Genomic DNA, 20,838 nt, shown 5'->3' with positions numbered 1-20,838 from the left:
AATGCTTTGTTGACTTTGTAGAGGCTCTGAGTAAAATACATGATGTTTCGAAAAGCGTCTGGACTTCTTTAAGTTTACTTGAAGACGTTTCACCTCTCATCCGAGAAGCTTCTTCAGAGAGGTGAAACGTCTTCAAGTAAACGTCTTCAAGTAAACTTAAAGAAGTCCAGACGCTTTTCTTTGCAAGCTCCTTTGACTACGATGACCTGGATGACTGAGAACCTTCACAGACATACATGATGTTTCATTGAAAAATAAATAAACCATTAAAGATTCAATTTCGTCATGTGAAATGACTGCCAGGAGAAATGTTGACACATTTAAGGTTACTGTAACAGGCAGAATTTGATTACTCACAATATTTTTTTTTTCATCTCAAGAAAAAAACCCCACCATCAGTGACATTTTAATACTACATGATTAATTCTCAGATGTCAACAACACGTTAAACCGCTTATATAAAAGATACTGTGTGTGCACTGACTCACAACTTGTATCTTGTGACACTACACTCCATCCATTGTGGTAGTTTCCAGTTTATAATGAAGCTTACCACAAGATAAAGTTTTATTATTTCCATCCATAGCAGAGGCTTCTGCTGGCTGTAGAGCTCACCGCAATATGAAACCTATAAAGCCACAATGCAGAGGAAGCAGGAAGAGTATACCCCTGAGACTGGGATAAGAGAGACGAGGACTGTGGCCATCCGCACATCCTATCTCTCAGTCTTGACACTTCGTAGATTTATAATTTACATGAAGCAACAGCGTTTGCAAGGACCCACCACACGGGCTTCCATCCAGATTTTATTTCTTGAACGCTTTTCTGCACTTACAAAACCACTTGTTGAGTAAATATCTGACTGCAGTATGTTCCAGATTCACTGAATGCTTCTGTTAGACTAATAGATTTTTTTAATATAAATTAGCCAAAACCAATTAACTTATCCGGGGACTGATTTGAATAGCAGCAAAAGGTTCTGAATGCGTGCATGATTAATGGGGAACTGACTGCTTCCCCTCCTTAAAAGTTTCTAATTCTGCCAGTTTGTAGGCTGCACAACTTTGAGGCTGATATTAAAAAAATACCAAAGTAATACTACCCACTTGCCTGGAGGGTTTCCTGGGAAACTGATATGGCTGAGCATTTGATTCCCATTGTGGCCAAGTCCAATAACAGGTAGAATTTGCAGCAGGTTTGACACTTTTGGAAATCCAATACCTAACAGATTATCCTTTTACGATCACTTATTACAATTATCATTATGTCACTTTATCAAATGCACCCTACCTCTCGGTGCATCATTAATTAGCTTTTTAAATAGACACTCATCAAGTCGAATGTGACTGCCTTTTATACGTGAAATATGAAAAAAAAAAAAAAAAACATCATTATCTTTACATTAATCGTTCTGAATGGATTCTGAATTGAGACCTTCTAATGGGTGACGCATCCATCTGAAGAGGTGACACCCATGCACACAAGCAAGGCTTAGATGTTATTTTAATGCTCTTCCAGCTGCTCCAAGTCTGAAAGTCTGCCTGTTGGTTGTGTTTGATCCCACTGAGATGCCGTACATCTGTCACAGGCACGGAGATCCCACTGGGACTCTGCTGCCTCGCTTCTGTCAGTATGATGTCATCCTCTCGCTCATTCACCTTGCCTTCTCTCTCACTGTCACTGCCACAATAGGTATTTTGTCCAGTATTCACCAGCCTGCATCTCTCCGCTGCCTTCCCTCTTAGTCCTCATTCTCCCTTTTTCCCTTTTTAAAAACGAATGTTTCCGTGAAGGCAGCTTTTAAACTCCTTTCGCCATTTTGTAATGTAAATAAACTGCATTATAATTCTAATTTCTTTTGTGACATGTTTTTCTGCGTGTGTGTGTGTCTTTTGCTGCCACACCCATTATGCAGAGCGCGCTCCATCATTACCAGTAATAGAAAAGCTTGACTATTTAGTCTGACAAGAGAATGTGTGTGAGCATATGTGTGTGAAGTGTTTAAATGTGTGGGGCAAGCGTGAGTGTGAAAGAAATGTTGCTGTGCTGGCATTTCTGTTCTAATGTTGTTGTCATATTCTCCTCCTTATCAGCCACTGAACACATTCCTCCACACCGACAGATGCGTGGTGCATGCACCGCGTTTCGCCGTAATTTCAACTGTTTGTTTGGTAGTGCCTAAATATGTGCGGCTTGTGTGCGTGTGTGTCAAAGAGACAGGGAAATAGAAGGAGATAGGGCAAAGAGAGTGAGATAAATGCATTCAGTGCTCATTCTCTCTGGGTCCAAAGCCCTTGGGTGGCACAGAACAGTTTCACTGTGTTAATCTCTGCGTAATAACTGAATCACAGAGAAAACAATAGCGCTCTCTGTCCCTTTTCACCAGCCAAAAGGCCTTGGGGGTGCTGGTTAGTCTGTCTAGTTGTGAATAAAGAAAGTGTCTGCATGTGCATGCGTGCGTGCGTACACGTGTTTGGTTCAAAAATTGAAAGCCAGACACAGAGTGCTCTATCTGATCTGAATAAACTGAGCAAGGTTAAAAGATGCTTCTGCAAAAAGAAAGACACGTAAACATAGACAGGACAGAGACAACATTGGATTCATTATAAATCCATTCCACTGTAGTGCAATGCAAAAAGGGAGACGAGTGAACTGTGTTCAGGATGACTTTCCGAGATGCTGTGTCAAGCCCAATCCATAACATTGTATCTTATTTTAAGGCATTCAGTCGCTCCTCTTTTATATCCACCGTTCCTCCGAGGTGTGATCAGGCACTTGGCATCAGCTGTTACTACTGGAGACATATGGGACGTCAGTGACTTCCCCTCCTGGCTTGATTGTGGCCTCTTACGGTGTATGTGCATGTGTGTGAAGGTAACAAATGGAATCTGGGGAAACCAAGTCATCAAGGTTATCTGAGGGTTGACTGTGTCTAATATATCAGGTCTTCTCAAGCATCTGATAGAAAGACAGCTTGAAGTTTTAACAAAAGGACTGATTGCAAAAGCACGATACCCTCATCTGAAGACCTCAATAACACTAAGCACAGTGTATTTTCTTACATTTGATGAACAACCGTTGAAGTGTGTAAAAAATGAAAGAGAAATTAAAGTCCAGATAAAAAATGTAAAAGGTCGATAAACTGGATAGTGGAATTTAAGCAATGATAATTTAAGTAATGATTAGTGATTCAATACCAGGAGCATAAAAAAGAAAATGCACAAACCTCAGTTCAGTCATTTCCACTGCAATCGAAAGCAGAATATGTTCATCTGCAGTCTTTTGTATCTGACAGACGGCTCAGTTTTAAAACATCCCAGACTTCCCATGGGAAGCTACACAGGAGAGGCATCAGCAAGATCTCTACAGACCGACCATCAGCGGCAACAGACAAGACTCTGATTAGGTCAGACATAACATGAAAAGGAGGAGCTGGGATTGAGATGGGTTGCGAACTGTCTTGCTGATGCAGCCACGGGCGATTGTGTCTCAAGAGTTGGGAGTTTGCCTTGTAATCGGAAGGTTGCCGCTTCGAGCCCCGGCTTGGACAGTCTCGATCGTTGTGTCCTTGGGCAGGACACTTTACCCGTTGCCTACTGGTGGTGGTCAGAGGGCCCGGTGGTGCCAGTGTCCGGCAGCCTCGCTTCTGTCAGTGCGCCCCAGGGTGGCTGTGGCTACAACGTAGCTTGCCATCACCAGTGTGTGAATGTGTGGATGACTGGATGTGTAAAGCGCTTTGGGGTCCTTAGGGACTAGTAAAGCGCTATACAAATACAGGCCATTTACCATTTACCATAGAGATCATCATACATGCTTCTATCTAGATTTGATTACTCAGATTCATTTAAACTTACCTGCTGGTCCAAAACGTCTCTCTATAACAAAAAAAGCAAACACATGACTTTTATTTAAGCTTCTCTGCAATGGCTACCTTAATTTTAGAATTGATTTTAAGATTATTGTTAACTTTTAAGGCCCTCAGTGAGCTCATGCCAAAGTACATTTCAGATCCCCTGACACCGTATTCCATCCTGGTTGGGACCTGGGCTCCTCAGCCAAACCTCACAATCCCACAATCCCATCTGATCAGGGGGTTTTTTCTGTCAGTGCACCCATTCTCCCTGAGGAGATCAGATTGCTGAGTTATATCTATGATGTTCCATCCATCCATTTTCTCCTGCTTATCCTTTTCAGGGTCGTGGGAGAGCTGGAACCGATCCCAGCTGTCTTCTGGCAAAAGGCAGGGTACACCCTGGACAGGTCACCAGGCTGTCACAGGGCTAACATATAGACACAGACAACCATCCGCACCTATGAGCTATTTAGAGTTTCCAATTAACCCACTATCCCCACTAACTTCATGTCTTTGGACTATGGGAGGAAGCCGGAACACTCGCAGAGAACCCACGCAAACATGGGCAGAACATGCAAGCTCCACACAGAAAGACCCCGGCCTGATGATGGAATTGAACTCAGGACCTTCTTCCTGTGAGGCAACATGCTGCCCATTTCTGTGTTTTCCTTCAAAATAGTTGTATTACCTTTTCCTATTGTTCATTGTTACATAATTTTCTTTAATCCTCACTTTTAATCTCTTTTTGTTTCATATTAATAACTTTGTAAGTTTGTTTTTTAAAGATTCTGTATTATCATTATTATTATTGAGGAAAGTTAAAGTAACTAAGTCCTTTATTGCATGCCATGCAAAGCGTATCAGCTGAGCTAAACGCTGATGTCGCCTGGCACTGAGATCAGCTGCTAGCGGCTAATCTACCACGACTGTGGGCTGAGCTCAACTTCGTAGCCTGTCTGAAATAATGCCGTGCCAAATTTGTTACTATGGGTGCCATCTCGTACTTTCAGCCTTGCTGGGTTATAAACAGCATTACCGGGATGTATGAGAAAAGCAGTATGCATGAAATTTCAACAGAAACAGAAATATGTATTTGTCTATACAACTGTATAAAGATTTGATTATTTTCATATGATTGCACTGTTTATTTGTCTAGCTGTTTGCAATAATCCAAGGCAAATATTAATATGGATAATCCCAAACTTTTTTCCATTAATCACTGACCAACAGTACGGCAATCTGTCATGTAAACTAAAATAATCAGATTGTAAGAGCTGCCAGGCAAGCATGAGAAAGATGTTTGTCTGATGGGAGAGATTCAAACTAGGGGATGCCGACTGCCAAACCGCTCTTCAGCCATTTGTCTTTGTTTTTGCTTCTTCTTGTCAACAGGACTGAACTGCAGCTGGTAAATATCTCTGCACATTATGAGATCTAGAAGAACCATTTATTTTTAGGACCCATTCTGCAAATGTTTAGAAAGTCACGCTACTTTCGCTTCTGTGTTGGCATTCGCAAACACACTGAGGCACACAAGCATGCAACAATGCGCTGACTAAAATATTACCAGCCACTACAGGAAACAAAAGGTTGCAGAGAGGCAGCAGAAATAACCTAGAGCAAAAATTAACAGCATGATGAATTTTGCACAAACTGTGATGCAATTTTAATAATGTAAGAGTTGTGGATCGACTATGACTGGCTACATGGCGTTCATTAGATTTGTTTAACGTCAGGTTAAACTGGATACCTCTGAATTAATGCATTTGCAAGATTTACATCAAGTAGCAGATTTTATGTCAGTCTATACAATATAAATGGCAAACACGGACATAATTGTACTTCAGCGATAAATTAATCAAATTCATATTTTGTTTACTGGCCCTGCATCAGAAATTTTAGGAGACTGCCTCACAATCGGTTATATCTTAAAGCCACCATTATTCCCACACCAGGATGTTAATGGCAGCTACACACACAAAAAAACAGCATTTTAAATTCACATTCCCTTTCCGGCAGATGAAAATGATGCGTATAGATACAAAGTTAATGAGTCTGCATATTTGCATAAAAGAATACCTGAAAAAAGTAATTTATCGATTAGTGACTACCATGAAAAACAGTTATGAGAAGCTATGAAAATGAGACAAAAGAAAGGAGATTAATAATAAATTCCTATCTTGTTGTGTAGAAGAGCAGCTTGCTCTGCAAATTCTACTCCAAAGCCACTTCACTACACCTGCACTACCACTCCATCCAGCATCTGAAGCCTTATTAGTCTATTCTTGATCAAACAGAATTGGTACTTTTTCTCCCCGTACTTTGATGTACACTTCACAAAGTCTAATCCCCTCCCTCTACCATCCCATTATATTACTTCATGCCTGCAGTCAGCCGGTAATATCTGCGCTGTCATAGCAACCAAACCAACAGAGCTAATAGTTACCATGGTTTCTTGACAACTGGACCTTGATGGTGCCATAATTCTTGCCTGTAACCTGCTGACCCTCAATTTACCCTGTAGTGTTTGGGACAAAGGCAGAAAAAATAGAAAATGGGTGTATGTTTTCTTAACTGACTCCTCTGGGAGACTTTTTGTGTGCATGTGTGTGTTTGTCTGTGTATGTCTGTATATCATAACTACACCTACAGTAGGTGTATGAGCGAGACACAGCATGGTGCCATCTCCATTCAGCCCCCACCAGCCAGCCAGCCAGCCAACAAAGAGTGTCCGCTGCTGGGCATGAGGCTGAGGGTGGCAAGCCTCCTCTGGAGAAGCTGGTGGAGACCTCTATGCTTCTCTGGCCGCCTGCTGTCTTACTGAATGTGCCATAATGGCAGAAAGAGTAACACTGCCTGACTAACCATGAGAGAATGAAAATTCAATTCGCTGCACAGTGTGAGAGCAGAACATCCCACGCTGTATACAAAACAGAAAAGTGTGCATTTGTGTGTATACACGCATATCCGCGTGTGAGGTCCCGATGTATGACATGACTCCCTCACAAAATTTCCCATCACTGACCCATCAAAATACCTCTATATGAGGGGAAAAACAGGAATTGACTGCTCTTAAAGCAGGGTTTGTTGCAATACTCTCCTGGAGGAAGACATGGAAGTGATGTAAGACTTTGAAACACTTGACGAGATCTAAAAAACTTCCACTCCTGGCTCCCCCTTTCCCCTCATGTCGCAACAGTTTAAGGCTTGGCGCGCTGGCGAGTTAAGAGCCTCCAAAAGATCAAAGTCAGACACCTAACTGCCTGTGGTTTCATTAGACCCTGTGATCCCAGATTATTCCACAGTTCAACTTGTCACGCATCAATGAAGAAGAGGTCGAAGCCATTAGTTCGTTTTTTTCTCCTTTTTTTTGCAGAATAAAATTAACAAAAACAATTTAAAATTATTCTTTCTTTTCTTTGGACAAGAGATGTCATTTCTTTATAAAGACGCCATTGGGTGTGTGGGTTAGAATAAAAAATAAACCAAGCAGTGTGCCTCAGTCTTCTGACATTCTCAAATCATAACCTGTGCAATGGGATTCATAAATGGTAAATGCCATACTGTAAAAATCACAACTATCATTTATATGTGACCTTTCGCGTCTGGAAACAATAACAGTGCCCATCTGCAGAAAGTAGGTGGGCAGGTGAGGTAGCTTTCCTCTAATAAATGTAATTTTGCTTGCCATGTCTGTGAAATCAATATCATTTTATTTTATCTATTGGAGAGAAATACACAGTCTCCTTTTCAGTATGAAAACCTCTGAGAGCCAAAGGTTCCGCTGAGAAAACATCTTCCATCATCCCATGTCTGCAGTGCAGGTCAAATTATCAGAAGTAATGTCACATAGGCGAACTGGAAGCAGTGCAGCAGGGAGGTACTGACCCAAGTCTCCCTCCTCCACAGTTTTCTGGCAGTGGCTTCCTCTTCACTGCAGCCTGTGTCTGCACACACGTGCGTGTGTTTTTGTATGTGTGTGTGCAGAATTCCTTGGTTGCAAAGTGGAAGTCTGTTGCGAATATAGAGTATATAATCAACTGTTTGTCTTTTGGCTTTCTTGTCTTGCCTATCAGTAGCCCACAGAGAAAAGGGAGGAAAGAAAAGAGAAATGAGAGTGACAGAAACTGTGCGGCTGTGTGTGTGTGTGTGTGTGTGTGTGTGTGTGTGTGTTTACCATTTCTGTGAATTTCTGGAAATCAGCAAGCATTTTTTTCTTTCAGTCCTTTTCAAAGCCATCTTTCTGACACATAAAGACTTTCATTCTAAATCCCTGGCACAAGCCCAGAGCCAGCAGATTTTGAGCCTAATTGGCCTAAACAACAAGCGAGGGGTATCTTGTCTTTGCAAATGACTTTAGTTTTTCATAAAAAACGTGCGAGTGGAATTTGTCTGGCTTGTTTAAAATGTTCCCCAAAAGCAAGCGAGTCTCAAAACTAGAAGAAAAGGCACATGCTGCACAAGCCAACAAAAGTTAAGCGTTATTACAAAATTGACCAGATGGCATTTTAAAATACCAAGTCACCATTACTTTGTTACATTTTATTAAATAATTGTTGTCAGCAACCCACACATTTTCAGTTTCCTTATCTGAGTGCAAAGCTAGCTGTTGGTGAGAACAATCAAACCTCCTCTGCATTTCTGTTCTTCTCTAGATCAATGGAGCTTCTGTCAAATCTGTACCATCAAACAGACGCACCCAGTGTTTTTTTGTTTTTTGTTTTGTGTGTGTGTGTGTGTGTGTGTGTGTGTGTCTGCTACCGAGATACAGTACCTGACAAATCTCTAAACACACCCAGCAGATTCCATCCGTAATTGGTACACTCAACAGTGAGGGGCGGCTCTGCTTCAGGAACATTTCACGAATAGCCCGTGGGCCACTTTTAAATCCATTTCATGACTGAGAACATTCCAACACACAAAATGTTTTTCACTCCATTTCTCGCAAGCAAGAGACAGCGGAGCTGATGTACTACTGCGACGCCACTGTGTACATACATCGTTAGAAATTCATGAGCTGCACAATATCTAAGTTAATTTATATGCGGATATCACCAGAGAGTTACTTGATGAATTATACATCGCAGATGCAACCCACAGAAGACAGATGAGTGAAATTAATGTGCACTTGCATTTCCAGGGCCCGGTCATAGCTGCGATCTGCACAGTACAGGAGACATCAGAGAGAATAAAGAAGTAACGACAAACGCTATTTATAAAGCAATTTGATGCCAAATGCGCAACAACAACATTCCCCTTGCTGTGGTTTTTGGTTTCTTCTCTATACATTTTGAAGAAAACCAAAAACAAGATTTCAGAGTGAATCTGAGTGTGGTCTGCCGGAGGAAGTACGAGCCTCCAGTCAGCCTATGAATATCATTCTCCAGTTTTTCCTAAGGAAGTTTTAGCTGGCTCCACTGGAAATTAAAGAAGCTATTAACGCTATTATAATAGTAAGTTTACCCCTTCAAGTCATGTAATTAATAGTAAGGTGTGAATTCCTAAATGTTCTAAGTTACACCCTCTAATTCTTCTTCTTATATATTTATATTTTGCTTTAAATCTGTAACTGCTTTCCACAAAATAACACTGTGAAATTACCATTATCTCCTGAACAATTTGGCTTTGAACTGCCTTTCATTTATTTTCATCTTGGACTGAGCTGCATGTACATACTTTTCTTGCTAATAGAACAGTGTGTTGTTGAACATTTGAAAGCGTTCGGAGAAGGCGTGTTCCTCATCCTTTGGAAGACAGAAGGGGCAAATTAAGGCGCGTCAGAACATAACTCTTTAATCAAAAAAATTTAAATGATTAAACTGACATAATAATTAATAATAATTATGCACCCAGCTCATAATCGCTTAATTTAGAAGTAAAACTTATAATTTGGGACATTTTTTTCAGCACTTTTGCACTGATGCTCTGCACATTTTTGCAGAAGATGTTTGGAGTTCAATCAATCAATCAATCAATCTTTATCCCATTATCCAGCTTGGAAAACTCCAGCTCCTGCTTACTTAAAAACCTGATTAAAAAAAACTCCTCTGTAAGAGTGTGGCTTACAGACCACGTCCAACAACACAGGAAGACATGCACCTCCATCTTCATCGACGTGCCCTTTGCAGGCAACGAGAGATTCACTCGTGTTTTAATCGAAAAACACCCAACATACATAGCCACTCTGTATACTGTTAATTTAAAAGAGAACATTTTGTTGACAGGGATACTGTATAACAAAGGATGCCCCAAGAGGAACTGGGCATAAATAAAAATGCTGAATATCAGGATAGAGCACATGCAGCTTACTTGGAACAAGTACAATGTGTAGCTAGACAGAAAACCTGCCTTTGTTAGCTCTGGGACTGTGAAATGAAATCGAATAATGTGGACAGCAGGGGCTAGGGCTCGACTGTGAATGTAGCTCTCCAGTGTCAACACCCATCAATAAACAACCTAATAAAACGCCCCATGGTCAAAACATTATTTCAGCTGCTGTTCTACTCTTAGAAATGCTCACAGCTAAATCCTCCATCTTCTTTACAAATCATGCTATGTGGTCTGCGTTGTGCAGGTGGCTGCTGCCTCTGCTGATGATGTCACCGGCCATTTTTGTTTTTCTCCAAAGTACCTCTAACCTTCTTTCTTCTTAATGTCAGCCTCCTCCTTTCACTCTCCTTCTTTTCTCTCCATTGATCCAAGGGGACACAAATGCACACACACATAAGCCCTGCACACCATAGCAATAAACTGAGAAGTCCCAATCTATAAAGGGGTCATATTTTTCTGATTACTATCTCCTTATGTCTCTGTCTTTCCTGTCATTTCCATCACATCCCTTTCTACAGATGTAAGAAAGTGCTTGACGGACGGATGGAAGTAGCCACAGCAATGCAGAGCTGATAAGAATCAGTATAGGCTGCTGATGGGTTGTCTGCTGATCCCACCACAGGCATCAGGCATGGCATTTATACCACTTGGCCGCCCTCAAGCTTTTAAGAAACACCACTGTGTGTGTGTGTGTGTGTGTGTGTGTGTGTGTGTGTGTGTGTGTGTGTGTGTGTGTGTGTGTGTGTGTGTGTGTGTGTGGCATCAGGATTACTCAAGACGAGAAAGTAAGAAAAATCTATATGGTTTTTGGAAAGGACAGTATCTAGTTTATTACACAGTTAAATATGATGTTACAGCTGCAGCTGTTATACAGATGTAGGACAGCTGTGAAATAAAGAAAAGTGCATTTAAATTAATATCAAATATTATTCTTGCATACTTCAGTAACGCTTTTTCTGCCTTGCTAGTGATTCTAGAAAATCAATATAAAATACTTAACGCTTGATTTCTCAAACATCTGCACTGCTGTTAGAGTGTCAGTGTTGTGTTTATAGTAAAACTACTGAAGAGCACACAACTGTGAGAAAGAGACTTTTTTCACGCTGTATCTGAGAAGCAGCTGCCATGAAAAAATTAAAGTGATGTGCAAACTGATTGTGACGTAAGTTCCTGTAACTAAAGTGAATATGAAACCCTGACAATAAGCAACAACATGAACCTTTGATGTTTTGAAAGAACTTACTTACCTTCCCTCATCTGCCCTGCGATCCTCTCTGTACTTGTAAAACTTCTGCAGGCCAGCCAGATGTGTATGCCATTGAGAGTGCCTTAAAGTTACAGTGTGGAATATCTCACCACTAGATGTCAGCAGACTGCAGTCAACCTCTTTTTTTCTTATCCCTCCCAATTTAAGTGCATAATCCTAAATACAGTGGCTGTTACAGGACAGAATTCTGGCTGCCGTTCATCTGTAGTGAGTATAGGCTGTCAGACTGCTGTTTACCTCAGCTATCAATATGTGTCCAGGACTTTTTATTATGGAGGAGCCTGTTGGACTTTGTGAAAGGATTCTGATGCTATTCAATGACTCAGTGAAGCTTCTGTAAGATGACAGTGATACTGAGGTCAGTTGAGGATATCCTGAAACTTTCTGTAGATAAGCACTGCTGTTTTTGCCGCTGTTAGCTCCTGTCAGCCGGCGTTAGGTACTTTCTTTTAAGTGGATCTAACACTGTTGGACTCAGTTAGTTAAACCCTCATACACTATGAGAATGTAATCAAACTGTTTATCAGAGGGAAATTGTGATTTTGCATATGAATACGCCATCTGTAGCCACATACATTAAAATCCAATTACGGTGACTGGCGATGTTCATCTCAGTCACTAGATTCAATATTCACAATATAATTTTTTTCCCATTAAATAACTGAAAAATTGACTGACTCTAAATGAATGAATGAATGAAAATTAAAGAAAGTTTCATCCCGGAAACAAATAATAAATCAAATTAAAGCAGTAAAGTATTGTCTTTATGTTGATGTATGTTGATGTGTTTCTATTCAGATAATAGTTTGCTGTTTGCTGCACATACACAGACAATTTCACAATTTGCTTAACTTTCCATAGACTAATTTAGAAACCAGGTGATTGCTAGTCCTTGACATTCACAACCAACATTTGCTTAAATGTTGCTTAAAATGAATTTCATGAAATGAAGGTTAAAAGAACAGAGGAGAAAACACACACACCTAACTCTTGCATTCAGGCACAGGTGTTCATATCCCATCAAACATGTTATTTCCCACTTGACAAGCAAGAAAGATAATAGTATGTTGCTGTGCAGAGAAACTATAGATGAAGCCAACAACAATATACCTCCCTGCTTCCTGCCACGCAACATGTCATTATCCTAAGTCTTTTTCTCTCCAGTGAGGCCCCACATACAGGGAGTGCAGAATTATTAGGCAAGTTGTATTTTTGAGGAATAATTTTATTATTGAACAACAACCATGTTCTCAATGAACCCAAAAAACTCATTAATAGCAAAGCTGAATGTGTTTGGAAGTAGTTTTTAGTTTGTTTTTAGTTTTAGCTATTTTAGGGGGATATCTGTGTGTGCAGGTGACTATTACTGTGCATAATTATTAGGCAACTTAACAAAAAACAAATATATACCCATTTCAATGATTTATTTTTACCTATGAAACAAATATAACATCTCCACATTCACAAATATACATTTCTGACATTCAAAAACAAAACAAAAACAAATCAGCAACTAATATAGCCACCTTTCTTTGCAAGGACACTCAAAAGCCTGCCATCCATGGATTCTGTCAGTGTTTTGATCTGTTCACCATCAACATTGCGTGCAGCAGCAACCACAGCCTCCCAGACACTGTTCAGAGAGGTGTACTGTTTTCCCTCCTTGTAAATCTCACATTTGATGATGGACCACAGGTTCTCAATGGGGTTCAGATCAGGTGAACAAGGAGGCCATGTCATTAGTTTTTCTTCTTTTATACCCTTTCTTGCCAGCCACGCTGTGGAGTACTTGGACGCGTGTGATGGAGCATTGTCCTGCATGAAAATCATGTTTTTCTTGAAGGATGCAGACTTCTTCCTGTACCACTGCTTGAAGAAGGTGTCTTCCAGAAACTGGCAGTAGGACTGGGAGTTGAGCTTGACTCCATCCTCAACCCGAAAAGGCCCCACAAGCTCATCTTTGATGATACCAGCCCAAACCAGTACTCCACCTCCACCTTGCTGGCGTCTGAGTCGGACTGGAGCTCTCTGCCCTTTACCAATCCAGCCACGGGCCCATCCATCTGGCCCATCAAGACTCACTCTCATTTCATCAGTCCATAAAACCTTAGAAAAACCAGTCTTGAGATATTTCTTGGCCCAGTCTTGACGTTTCAGCTTGTGTGTCTTGTTCAGTGGTGGTCGTCTTTCAGCCTTTCTTACCTTGGCCATGTCTCTGAGTATTGCACACCTTGTGCTTTTGGGCACTCCAGTGATGTTGCAGCTCTGAAATATGGCCAAACTGGTGGCAAGTGGCATCTTGGCAGCTGCACGCTTGACTTTTCTCAGTTCATGGGCAGTTATTTTGCGCCTTGGTTTTTCCACACGCTTCTTGCGACCCTGTTGACTATTTTGAATGAAACGCTTGATTGTTCGATGATCACGCTTCAGAAGCTTTGCAATTTTGAGACTGCTGCATCCCTCTGCAAGATATCTCACTATTTTTGACTTTTCTGAGCCTGTCAAGTCCTTCTTTTGACCCATTTTGCCAAAGGAAAGGACGTTGCCTAATAATTATGCACACCTGATATAGGGTGTTGATGTCATTAGACCACACCCCTTCTCATTACAGAGATGCACATCACCTAATATGCTTAATTGGTAGTAGGCTTTCGAGCCTATACAGCTTGGAGTAAGACAACATGCATGAAGAGGATGATGTGGACAAAATACTCATTTGCCTAATAATTCTGCACTCCCTGTATGCTCTTAACTGCCGCACTTGTTGCAAAGTGCATCTCTTGATATCAGACCAATATATGTCTCTCATCCTAATTGCACACCATGATTTTACCCACAGGTTCAAAGTGCAGGTCTCTCCAGGAACAAAGCTACAATTCAGTGTTTTAGTCAATAACAAGCCAGCAGAAAGGACCGGGCAGGTGGTGAAACTGTAATGCAGGCAACCTCATTAAAAGAATGTCAAGGAGCCGAACAAAACAACAACAACACACACACACATGCACCCAAGGACACACAGCAACAATGAGGCATACACTCTCCACCCTCTGAACAAATCCAAATCCTAATGACAAACCCCCATACATGTAATAAAGGTCACAATCACACACGCTGACACACTTGTCATACATGCACAAGCCAGCTCCGGGCTTCATTTTGGCCCAGGGAAATCAGGATGATCTGGGCTCCAGCTTCTCTTTGATGCTCAATTACCTCTGGCAGACCTGGCTAGCTGAGCCAATTAATTATTCAGCCTAGCACAGTAAAGTGTGGTAGGCACAAACACGATGTCACAGCAAGGTAACCGCTGACATACGGCTCACTGTAGGGCCCGCGCTAAACACACATCGTTAGGTTTTAATATGCAGCATTTTCATTTTTGACACTAAGAAGTACAGCACGGTGCCGTCATGTGGCTTTCCTTGTCATCCTGTCATTCTGCTGGGCATTTTTTGCTTCACACTATTCTGTCACTTCTTACATTTGATGATTCCCGGTCTCAGCTTCCCTGCTTCTTCCTCGTCTCAGCGCTTATAATCCTCTTTCGCTCTTCAAGCTATGCCACCAGTTCTCAATTTTTTCCACCACGTCATCTTTTCACCCACCTCACCTATCTTTTTTTTAATCTCTTTATCTTTTTGCCACTTCCCTCTTCCCTAACCTGCATGCTTGACCCCCCACGTCTTTGTGCTTTTTTCTTGTCACATCACCCATTTCTTTTATCTTCCCTTTGCCTTTTTGACTTCTTAATTTAATTTCTTTGCTACTCTTTTGTTTTCTCATAGTAAAGAGTAAAGGAAAAGAGGGAGGATAATGGAGTTGAGGGGAAGAAGGAGGGCAGTGGGCTGACAGAGGGAGTCCCATATGCAGCGGGCTCATTAGAAGATGGGAGGAGAGTCAGCGGCAGAGACACACTAGCAGGTATCCATACCCCCCCCCCTCTCTCTCTGTCTGTCTCCCTCACACATATTGCTGGCTTCCTGGACTCATTCCAACACTGACATATCACTATCTTCTCTCTCCCTCCCTGTCTCTTTCCTGCTGCGCTTCTGAAAGTCCTGCTCTCATTAATCACCACCGCGTACAATACACAGCAATTGGTGAATGATTTTACCTTTTACCACCTACCTGCACTATGAGGCTATATATTTTTACTATATGTGGCATCAGTGGAAATCGAGCCATAAATCCGAGGCATTGTTAAAATTGGACACGTTTTTTTTTCCTCTTCTTTTACAGCAAAAAGAGAAGTGTGTGATAGAGGAAGACGAAATGCTCAAGGGCACTTAAGAAGCTCCATGCCTATCTGCTGCATGAGCTTGGCCCAGCTTTCGTAGGTAATTCTCTAGTCTCAACACCCATCTCCCAAAACGGGGAGAAGCCCCTACCCCACCCCACATTCACCTTATTTGTCAAAATGAAACTTTTCCATATGGAGTCAGAGAAATGCAAAGTAGCTATGAGCGGGTTGAAACGGGCAGATTATGCCAGTTACTCGGTCCAGCCAAAGCTGTAGCGGCTTAATAACACTGTCCAGTCCACTCACCTCCAAACTGCAAATTTTCTCCATCTTTTCCCAGCTTTAATGCGAAGGTCAGCAGATGGTGAGGATACATTAACCGTGCAGGCAGGCGTGGAAAAAAAAGGAGGCCGCGTCACACCGTCAGAGTCTGGCGATACTATCTCAAAAAGTGCTATTCCCTGGGTAACCATTGATTTCCAGTGTTTAATAGTTGCTTTGTTTTCAACAGAAAATACTGTCAGTACCTTTCTTTCTTTATAAAAAGGCCAAAGCCTCAGTGACAAACTGACGTCCTTCGAGCTGTGAGGTATTCTGTGTCCTCTCTGTCCTTGTCAAGGACACGTGAAGTAAGAAGAACAAGGTCTTGAAGTCAGACCTTTTTAGTTGAAAAAAAAAGGTCTCGCCTAAAAAATAAACCACACCGTGCACACCTACATATAAACACGAATCGCCTCTTGTTTGCTTTTGTTGTACTCAATCGGTTGCAGCCTAAGATCAAAGGTGCATTAATACATTAATTGTATTAATTAACTGCTTCCTTTAGAAATATTCCATCTTTAGAAATAAACTTCAAAGTCCACACTTTGTGTTTAAAAAAAAACAAGAAATGACTAACTGACCAGCTCAATAACACAGCATTACAGGCAAAGGTGATCCTATTCCTGATGGGGCAAACTGCCAATGTCACGCTGATTGATGATGAAAAAAATTCTACTTTATGACTGACTTAAATGTATAAACTTAACTGCAAAGTATCATTTCTAGAACATCCATCAGAAAGCCATGTTGGGTGCACAGCATTGCACCCTTGAGGGAAAGAAGAGTTATGTTTTAAAGAGGAGTGAAAGTTTAATGGTGCGGAACATGTATGTGATCTTGTAACAATCCCACTGTAATGGCGACACAGTAAAATTGTCCATTAGCGGAGGCCCATCGGTGTTTTTTATGTTATTAAACGAGCTCATAAGCATCAAGTCGCCAACACGAGCATCAAGTTATCTGATCGATGAGCACAGTGTGGCTGCCAATTAGCACCGACCCTATTCCCATGAATATGCAAATGAATCGAAATGCAAATGTATATCAACTGTCAGCTAATTGCCTGAGGCCTGAAAGGTTCTGAATTTAAGGGGACGTATGGAGGAAAAGGAAAAATGTACAGCAAACATTGCATGTTTTTTCCTTCATGTTCCATATTTATCTATCTTTTGCTTTTCTTTTCTTTTTTTGCAGAATGTATAGATGTAAACCACACGCACAACACAGCTGCCATTCAGCCTCGGGGCTTTTGTTACACCTCAAAGAGGGACCACCTTTAGTATGAAGCTATGTTTATTCAGTAGGAGGAATGAAGGAGAAAGGAAACAAGCATTTAATCTCACTTTCAGTCATGTATGTAAGCAGTTCAGTTCAGAGACAAACACTGTCTACTACTGTGAGGAAATGTTTTGACAGCTTTTTCATCTTGCCTACTTTAATATGGAGGTCAAAGGTCAGATTTAAGTGTAGAACAGAACCCCTGGACGTCTTACAGATTCATTTTCTTGTGAGTTGACAGGTGCTGTAGGTACTACTGGTGTCAGACAGTGTCTGAGCTCAGTACGCTGTCTCGCTGCCCGAGTCACATGAATTATGAAAGGTTCTGAAGCAGGTGAAAGAAAAAAGATGGAAAGTGTCATCCTACTCAGACACCTCTGTCTCAATATTCATTTTAAAGTAAGAATAGAAAGCAACATTTTATTGCTGACACCAAAATTTTACATTGCAAAGTCAACAGACAACACTCGTTATATCGCGTCCTGTTAGACTTGACACACTTGGTCAAATATCAAAGCACATGTCGCTGAGAGTTCATTTCTGCTTCTCTTGATCCTGGTCTTCACTCATTTCATGTGCACAGAATTGGCCTCGGGCACACCATGTGGGGGAAAAAAACATACCTGATGTGGTTTACAATAGCCTGTTTGCTGTGCTTAGTGAATGCCCAAGTCTGAAAGTCTCAATATGGCACTTGTTCACCTGGTCACCTGTTTATCTGTTGCAGTATCACTGCTTTGCACAACCAACTTGCACTTTCTGATGATGAAAAAAAAATCAAACTCTTAACACATACACTATTTTCCAATCTTCCCCGACCCTGCTCTGCTAAAGAGAGCATAACTGTAATTCAAACTCTTCCATTCACATCAGCACTACGTATAAGGCCAGCTCATCGTGGCAGCTTGTTGGACTGTCGTCAGCACTTCATCCTGTGGACGCCTGCCAGACAGAAGCCCTTCCGTCCGATCAATAGGCACCGGCGGCTAGCTTCCCCCCTTTGCTCTCTTTCGCTGTCTTTCCCTCCCTCTCTGGGCGACCACAGTATAAAGACTGTTCTGTTCTGCCAGCGCAGCATAGTGATTAGGCATTAGGCCTGTGCTGCTGTGTGAATTAGCCTAATCTGTGTCCGCGATGAAGGACGAGGCTTTTCATGGCCACTGGAGACATTCACTGGACATAAAAGAAGCTAATCTTTAGAAAACTTAGAGGGGATGGAGCATGTGTCAGTATCTGTGTGTATGTGAAGGATGGAGATTGCGCAGGAATTGTTGAGAGAGTTCCCACAGTGATAGATCGTTTCTAATGCTTCTTATCCTTCAACAGTAAAAATAAATAAATACATTTAAAAAAAATCTACTTCCTGAGGATGTGCAGCTCATGGGGAAGAGGAATGTTGTATTGTCATTTCTTAAAGTACTGGAAAAGTGGATAAAGTGCTGGCTGAAACAGATTGAGGCTGCCATCCATGTAGGGCGTGTGTGAGGAAAAAAATATTCCTTTATTCTTCAGTCAGTTTGAGGGGCATTAGAGGAGACTGAATTGTCACAAGGCTGCTTACCTGGCCACAGAGGAAGCTGCCTAAACCTGCAGATCTCAAAAGTTTTTTTGTTTCTTTTTTTTTTGTACTTTTGCAGCAACGGGGGCTTTGATGTGACAGAGCAAATACTAGCACTTTTTCAATCCTTGTACATCCTTATGTTAGTTGTCCATCATGCACCTGCCCAAGAGTTGACATGTAGCAGCCTGAACATGCACCCACAGCATGCCTACCAGCAGCCCAGCCCTCCTCCTGCTCTCCTCCACATCATCTGCTTGATATATTGTATGCCCTTGACAAACTGCCAGCGCCCAATCCCCCTCCTGCAAATGTCTATTGATCAAAGCACAAGTATGGCTGTGGAAAAGGTATATAGTCTCACCCATACTCTTATCTTTTTATTACCTCTGGTGAGCCAGAAACTTACAGAAAAAAGGGAGTTCCAAAAAAGAGGGGAAAAAAAGTCGATTGATTTAGAAGTAAAACGCAGTAAAGTCCAGACAGCATGAAGAATATAAAAACTTTATTTCTGGTTTTGACTTTCAGCAGTCTAGCAAATAAAGAGCACCTCTATCTCTTTTGTTGACACGGTGCCTTTTTGCACCTTTGGAGTACTTTTACGCACAACCAGTGGTGAATTTAGGTCAGCAGCCAGCTGGTGTCAAATATCTGTAATGTGTTGGGTGATCTTTGCACAGCAGGAGTCTTGTTCCTGCGATGAGCTTCACAGTAAGCTCGCTGTTAAAAGCAGGACATCATATTTAACTCAGCCAACCAGTTTCATAAAAGCATACACGAAGGAACCCAAAAGTCATCTTCACATCCCCTGCGCATTCCTCCAAAATGCAAGTCGTACTAAAATGAAGGACCAGAAAGCACGGGCGTCTGTGGACCCGACAGCTTCCACCTCTCTGCCCGATACTGTAAAGGGGAAAATAACGCGATGACTTACCGAAATGAGATCCTGGCCACTGTCAGGCGTCTCCTCGTTTCCCTACTGTCCCTGGTCCGCCCCTCTTTCAAGTCAATCCGCAGTGTGCTCAAATCAGAACGGAGCTGTGAGCCTTTTCGCTGCGTCCTGCGTCCAGAGTTGCCGGGGATGGAACAACCATTTGCCGGGATGCTGGGGCGGGGGTGCAAGGCTGAGGCATCCGCAGGGAGGAGGATGAGAGGGATGTGGAAGAGACGGGTGAGAAGGAGGAAGAGGCGAGGTACAAAAGCGAGGAAGGAAGAGAGAGAGAGAGAGGGCGAGCGAGCAGCAATGCACTGCAGCGACAGGGAGGCAACACCACCGGAGAGGAGAGGAGGCAGACAGCAGCCCTCCGTCTCGGTCTCGCGCTCACTCGCACATGCGCGCGCACGTGCAGTTCTGTGTTAATAGACAGATATAGAGCGCCATCTTCAGGTTGACGTGTGGTAGGAAGGTGTTGGGAATCGAAATCTCGTATTAAAAATCATCTCTTGCGTCAAGTGTACCATTCAGTTGAAACCTCCTCCATAAAACGCCCTTTATTCCCTCGTCTCTTGTGTCCCACCATCTCCTCCTACCATCATATGTATGCCCAAAACCAACTCTTATCCTAAAGCAACCAAAAATCTAAATGAGACCCTTAATCCCACTGCTGCTGCACACACACGCTCCATGGCAACCAGGTCCCTTTGGGGGTTATGATGATGATCACCTCGCGTCGGTCCACTTTTCCTTTCCTGCTGTTGCGTCGTATAAGTTTCCCAACGCCAGAAAAAACTGAGTATTTCTCAGATGTGTGGTTGTATCATGAGTTAATTGTCCTGGATTGACTGAGATGAGGACTGAACCTTTTATTTCATCTTTGTTCTTTATCTGGCTTCTAATTAACTTCCACCTTCTTCCTTTCATTCTTTTGATTTTTTTTTCTCTGTCTGTTTAAGAAGTCAGTTGTGAGAAATAGCTCTAATTAGCCGGTGTGATCCTAATTTCTTTTTCAGTGTTGAAATGTCAAAACTGTATAAATAGATGTATACCACCA

The 20,838-nt window shown here is 41.9% G+C and overlaps 1 protein-coding gene across 2 annotated transcripts in view; it reads right to left on the bottom strand.

Annotated features, from left to right (window-relative positions):
- ctnnd2a (catenin (cadherin-associated protein), delta 2a) overlaps window positions 1-20,173 on the bottom strand; it is a 247,700-nt gene extending 227,527 nt beyond the window's left edge. The window contains exon 1 of one of the 2 annotated variants that reach the window (XM_084939063.1): window positions 19,782-20,173. The gene's annotated coding sequence lies outside the window, so the exon portion shown is untranslated. The remainder of the gene's footprint in view (window positions 1-19,781) is intronic. The other variant, XM_084939064.1, reaches the window with a different exon arrangement.
- Between the last annotated feature and the right edge of the window lie 665 nt (window positions 20,174-20,838).

The sequence above is a fragment of the Perissodus microlepis genome, chromosome 9 (assembly GCF_051167445.1).
Source record: "Perissodus microlepis isolate ML-2025 ecotype Zambia chromosome 9, ASM5116744v1, whole genome shotgun sequence".
Classification (NCBI taxonomy): Eukaryota; Metazoa; Chordata; class Actinopteri; order Cichliformes; family Cichlidae; genus Perissodus; species Perissodus microlepis.
This window is presented reverse-complemented; position numbering and strand designations above follow the sequence as displayed.